This window comes from Nicotiana attenuata, chromosome 8, assembly GCF_001879085.1.
Source record: "Nicotiana attenuata strain UT chromosome 8, NIATTr2, whole genome shotgun sequence".
Lineage (NCBI taxonomy): Eukaryota > Viridiplantae > Streptophyta > Magnoliopsida > Solanales > Solanaceae > Nicotiana > Nicotiana attenuata.
This window is the reverse complement of record NC_031996.1, coordinates 44,295,128-44,301,799: the sequence shown is the minus strand read 5'-3', so window position 1 is coordinate 44,301,799 and position 6,672 is coordinate 44,295,128. Positions and strand designations below refer to the sequence as shown.

Genomic DNA, 6,672 nt, shown 5'->3' with positions numbered 1-6,672 from the left:
TATTTTTTATTTCATTCTTTTTTCGCTTTCAAAATTTTAAACCGTTCATAAATATCCATTATTTGATCAAGTCCTTGTTTGATTAGAGTCTGTGTATGTTGGTCTGTTACTTGTTTCATATTGAAATTTTAGAAACTCCATTTTTACTAATGGGGAGGGTGGAGGGGGGTTATTGTTGCCCATAGTGAGTTTCGATTTTGATTTTATTTTTTCGGTGACTTTTATGTTCCGATAAGAAGTTGGAGAGATAAGATCTGGGTTTGGGTAATGATGATGGTGTTGAGGTGAAGATTAAATGGGTGAATAATAGAAAGAAGGTGAGGGCAAGGTGAAGGTGATGGTTACGGTGTTGAGGTGGCGGTGAGAGTAAGAGGAATAAGATTAGAGAAAAAAATAAAAGAAAGGAAAAATATTTCGCCAGAGAAGGTTATCTATGTTCATGGTCTTTGCCGGAAAAGAAGAAAAGAAAAACAAAGAGAGTGATTTTTTTTAATTGTAAAAGAAAATAACAAAAATATTATTTTTTTTACTTTTTTGCTTCTCACTCTCTATGCCTCCTCAACATTTGGGGAGTTAATAATTCCACTATTAAGTAGTTCAAGGGAATAATAGGACCTTCAAAAATAAAGTATATAGTTGAAACTTCGGCCTCAGTTCAAGGGGGTATATATATATATATATATATATATATATATATATATATATATATATATATATATATATATATATATTTCACTTAAAAGTTAGAAGCGAATTCAACATCTAAGCAACCATAGATTAGAAGGGGCACTTTTAGACAATAAATTTGCGTCAGAAAAATAATCAAGACCGAAAAATATTGCAACAATCGTAGTATTTGTGTAACGACCCGGTCGTTCGTTCTGAGAGATATAGCCCCATTTTCCCCATCTATGCTTATTTATGTGTTGTTCAACTGTGTTGAGTTGTATCGAGTTGGTAGGTTTGGGTTCGGAGTAGTTTTGGAGTGAAATGAACACTTAGTCTCTTAGTTAGAAATCTAAGTTAGAAAAGTCAACCTGAAGTTGACTTATGAGTAAACGAATTCGGATTTGGATTTTTATAATTCGATTAGCTTCGTTGGGTGATTTTAGACTTAGGAGTGTGTACGAAATGTAATTTGGAGGTCTGTGGTAGAATTAGGCTTGAATTGGCGAAAGTTGGAAGTTTAGAAGCTCTTAGGCTTGAATTCGAGGTTGATTTGGTATTTTGGTGTTGTTTTGAGTGTTTCGGAGGTTCGACTAAGTTCGGGTAGTGATATGTGACTTGTTGGAATTATTGGTTGAGGTCGCGAGGGCCTCGGGTGAGTTTCGAATAAGTTTGGGTTGTGTTGCGCTCGTTTTTCTTAAGATTTCGATGTCGTTTCTTCAAGCATAAATGATATCATATTGAACAAATGAGCTCCGATTTCTTTTTTGATTGAAGCATTATGTAACACTCCTCAAATCTATAGAAGTTTCAAAACTCGCTAAATATAACAAAGGAATATTTAAAGAATTGAATATACAACTAGGGGAGTATTAATAATTTTAATATCAGTAATATTTAAAAGTGTGTATTATTAATTATTAGTTAAGGCAAACAAAATAAAAAGAGAAAGCAACTAATCAGAAAGAAAGTCACGTGACTTAAAGGTTGGAAGGGATCAGATAAAGGCTTAATGCCTTAGAGAAAGCAGAACACAAACGCACAGAATCACGAACAAAGGGAGCCGGAAATTTGCACGAAAGAAAATATAGGGTTCTTCACAACTCACTTATTCTTGAATTCAGGTATATAAAATTTCTAATTGTCAATTACCCTAAGTAGTAATAGGTAAGAATTGAATAGATAATTCCCTTCTTTCTCTATATCAACAGTAAAGTTCCGTGTTTAGGTGCGAACTTTAAAATTAATTGAAATGCACTGGTTGTTGTAGAATCGATTGTTTGACTGGTGTCAATTGGACTGGGGCCTACATATTGGCTCGAGAAGTTTTGAAGTGAGTTGATAAAACCCTTTACCAAAGTGGTTTAACTCACAAAACTATGCATACAAGGTGTTTGATGAATTGACTAAAAGAGCGAATATGTACTTAATTGAAGTGAGTCAGTACCTATTAGCTTAGAATTATTTTAGTTAAAGTTTAGATGATTTATTCTGACATATGTGCTTAAATTTTAAGATTTTTTGTGTAATTCTTATAGGCCATTTTCATGTTGAAAAAGAAAATTCTATGAAGAAGCAAGAATCTTTAGAAATACTTTTGAATGTTTATTTCATTCTTATGCCATACCTTACATTTAAGGATTCCAGTATGAGCATGTTTAAAAGATTTAGACTTGAAAAGTCACAATAAGAAGTTTTAGAAAGAAAAGATTTTTGGGAGTATCCTTTATTCTGAGAAGGGGTCATCATCCAGGCCGAGGGTCCTGACCAAGGCGTTGACTTCCTGAAACTACTTGTGCCAAAGTAGGGAGCACACGAGCCGAAGGTCTCGTTGCTGAGAATTTACTTAGTCAGGCTAAGGTATGATACATGAACGCTGAGAACCATGAAGCGAGTGGCACCTCGTGGATTTGGCCTATTCGATCAGATTGGGATGGAACCCTTGCCGATCACATGGTGACTAAGACAGAAATAAGTCAGGATAGTTGGAACTTCCAAAGTATAAAGTGAAGTATTTTATTTTATTATAAGAAAGAAAAAGAAAAGAATTTCTTTTAGAATATTCATAAACTGCTATTATGCAATTATTTTAGAATTGTTCTTATAAGCTTTATGTTTTACATGCATTTAGAATCTTTGCTCGTAATGTATATATTATTAAAGTTTCGTCCCCTGTCGTTGAGACTCACTGAGTACAATGGATGGTACTGACGTTCTCTTTTGGGAACCTACATTGGTCTGCGGTACAATGTAGGAACCGGTTTTGCAAGCGAGCAGGCTACGGGTTAGGACTTCCTTCTCTTCCTGTGCTATGTGAGCTCCGCTTTTATTTGTGGAGTATTCCTTAGAGTCATATTTACTTAACTATTTCTTCGGTTACTTAGAGAACTGGCCAGGAAATCTCATGTCCTGAGCAGTGCGTCAGTTTATCAGTAGAGGCTTCATAGACACAGTCGGTGGGTTAAGATTCAGATGTTTTTGATAATAACTTAGCAGTATTTCATTGGTTACTACAAATAAAGTTTTGAAGTTGGCTTATTTTAGATATTTAAATTATTTAAAAGTATTTGGTTACAGTAGTGCCTTGTGGCATGTAAAGTTTGAAGTTATAATAGATTTGATAAGCACAGATGGTTCGCTCGGTCATGTTTAGTGATTGGGTGCCAGTCCCGGCTTGTTCAGAAAATGGGTCATGACAAACCTGGTATCAGAGCCTCAGGTTTATGGAGTCCTAGGGGTCTATGAAGCCGTGTTAGTAGAGTTTTGTTTATGGGTATGAAGCGCGCCATACTTATAAACAGGAGGCTACAAGCATTTAGGAAAAGTCTTATTTTTTTCATACTTTAGATCGTGCAGTAGAGCCCACCTCTAAGAAATTTTCTAATGTATTCTTTTCTCTAAAACTCGCAGAAATGGCTCGTACTCGCAACTCTGACACCGACGCTCAGGATGCTGCTCAAGAAACTATTGCTACTATTGTGGCTCAAGGCAGAACTAAAAAGGCTCCAACTCAGAAAAGGAAGGGTAAATCCACAAGGGGGGTTCAAGTACCCCGGGTTGAACATGAGAAGGGGTGGAACATGATGATCCAGTACCTCAGGATCCATTGTCGCCCCCAACAGCAGCTCCGGCTCAGACAGCTACATCTCCAGATGTCACGACCCTAAACCCGGACCCGGTCGTGATGACGCCTCTCGTGAAGACAAGGCCAGCGGACACACTTTCAATTCACTTTAATCAATTAAACTAATAAATACTAAGTCTTTAACAGAATTAAAGTCCCAAAAATAAAAAGTGAACAGTATAAATAGCGGAATTAAAACTAACACAGCCCGACATCGGGGTGTCACCAGTCATGAGCATCTAAAATAATACTACAAGTCTGAAAGTCTACTCCACTACTACATAACTGAATCAGAAAGGAAATAAGATAGAGGGAGAATGCACTGGGCTGCAAATCGCCGGGCAGCTACCTAGTGAATCTCCGGAATCTGCTGGACAGCTCTCAACCCTCGCTAGCAGGACCTGTAATGCCCGAATCTGCACAGTGGGGTGCAGGGAGTAAAGTGAGTACTCCAACTTAGTAAGTAATAACAATAAATGAAGACTGAGCGATATAGAATCACGTTAAAGACAACAATAAGCTATAAGAGGCAGATCAAAATCAGTAAACACAATTAAACAGTGAAGTCTCAGAAAACACCTTTTAAACAGTTAAACAAATAAAAGAAAAGCAGCTAGAAAGGTAAACACACAAGAACCGCCCCTCGGGCTCAATAACAACAACAGATCAGCCTCACGGGCAATATCGTAGAACAATACCAGCCACTCGGGCTATATCTCATATCACAATGGGTACCCGCGCTCACTGGGGGTGTACAGACTCCGGGAGGGGCCCCTTACGATCCAAGCGCAATATCAAGCCATCTCGTGGCATCATAAACGGGCTCTCAGCCTCATATCAATCACAAGCCACCTCGTGGCGTGCAATCTCAGGCCCTCGGCCATATTATCATAATCAGTATATCACTGCTGCGGCGTGCAGCATGACCCAAAAGTAACCTCACAATACAGGCCCTCGGCCTTACTCAGTTAGAATCTCATAAGCCCCTCGGGCAACAGTAAAACATGATACTCAGCTCAAAATATCTTTTTATTATTTAAAGTGTTAAAACAGAGTAAACATGGCTGAGTTGTGAAAACAGTTAAATATAACATGACCGAGTACAAGTGTAGAGTCATAACAGTGAGGAAAATAGCAGTAAATATCCCCTAAGGGTTCAAACAGTTGGTACGAAGCTGTAACGACCCGGCCGGTCATTTTTGGAATTTACGCCCCGATCCCCTATTAACTGCTTTCCCCAAGTTTATTTCTGCTATTTTGATTTGTCGGGAGGTTCGGTTTTGAGTTTCGGAGAGTTTTGGGACAGTTAGTCCCTAAATGAGAGCTTAAGTGTTGGAAAACTGACCATAGTCGGAACATTATGAAGACGGCCTCGGAACGGAAATTCGATGGCTTCGTTAGCTTCGTTAGGTGATTTCGGGGTTGGGAGCATGTTCAGAATGTATTTTGGAGGTCCGTAGCTAATTTAGGGTTGAAATGCCGAAAGTTGCACTACAACATTTTAGGCCTACAACCACCCCTGAGAAGTGTGGCCTAAGATGCCAAGAAGTGTAGCGTTTGGGCAAAGGCAACACTTTACGACTTTAGGCAACGCTTTTTGGGGGGTGGCCTAAAGTACCGTAACCTTTGACTATTGGCCACGCTTTGTAGGTGTTGCCTTAGAATCCACGCTTTAAAAGTGTGGCCGATACGGTACAAAGGCCACACTTATATTTTCTCATATAGCCATGCTTTTATGACATAAGGCTACTCTTATGAAGCGTGATCTTTGTCACGTTAAAGGCTACGCTTACAAAGTGTGGCTTCTAGAGCAACATGACAATCCCTATGGCCACCCTTTTTAAGCGTGGCGATTTTGTCTACACTACAAAATTATTTTTCAAATACTTATATTAGCCACAATTTTGTGGTTAAAAAACTATATTTGTTTGCATCAAATTCTGTTCTCACACACATATATATCTCAAGCATTAAATTGGATAATAAGTAATAGAATAAAAATAATTCAAATGCATATACTTAAAATAAATTTCAACAAAGAAACATACTTTGTGTAGTGTCTATAGTAATAAACTGTTGGTTCAAAAGTTCACTAGCAAAGACCTCTACAAAACCAAATGTATTCATATTTATAGAATCAATAAAAATAAACATCCCAATTGTTCAAAAGGTCTTCACTATTCACTTTAATGAATCAAATTGATTTGTGACCACCATATCCAATTGCATCACCCGTATTTTCCTACACATTCAAAATAAAATTAAAAATTAGGAAGAAACATATATATAGTATATACTGGTTAGAAATCATGATTTTGTAAGTTAAGATTGAGGTAGTTTTTGAAATTGGGAAATATAAATACCTTTTCAAGACTTGGGGCGTGAGTTGAGCCAGAAGAATGTGGTAGATTTTGGCCTCTCATAGCTCGTGCACTACTTGCATCAATTGGTGAAGGAATATTAGATCCAACACACCCTTGTATATCATGAAAATCCAGTCCAGGGTTGTTTTTCACCATTTGACTAAAAAAACATCGCATTTCTTCTCTCATCGTTTCCTTCATTTCTTCCTTCAGAGAAGTTATTTCATTGGCATGCTTTTGTTTAAGCTTGGTGATTTCTTCATCTTTTTTCAGAGAGCTTGTCGTCACCGATCTACCATAGCATCTAACCAGACCAGGCTGCTCCTTTCCAAATACAGCCCTAAATGCATCATCTGCTGTTTCTCTGGAACTTTGACGATTCTGAAGTTCAGACTGTCAAAAAAAATATTATTGCACATCACTTACAAGTAAACTGCACATACTATAATCTCAACCTACAAAAAGGTAAAATCTGAAACAAACAAACTGAAGTTGTTGGCAAAAGGTTTTTGCGTTTAC

General features: G+C 37.5%; 1 long non-coding RNA gene across 1 annotated transcript; it reads right to left on the bottom strand.

Annotated features, from left to right (window-relative positions):
- On the bottom strand, positions 5,901 to 6,460 carry LOC109231876. Its single transcript, XR_002068859.1, has 2 exons — positions 6,154 to 6,460; positions 5,901 to 6,032 (listed from the first exon to the last, which is right to left on the bottom strand). It is a non-coding gene; the product is annotated as an uncharacterized LOC109231876 (long non-coding RNA).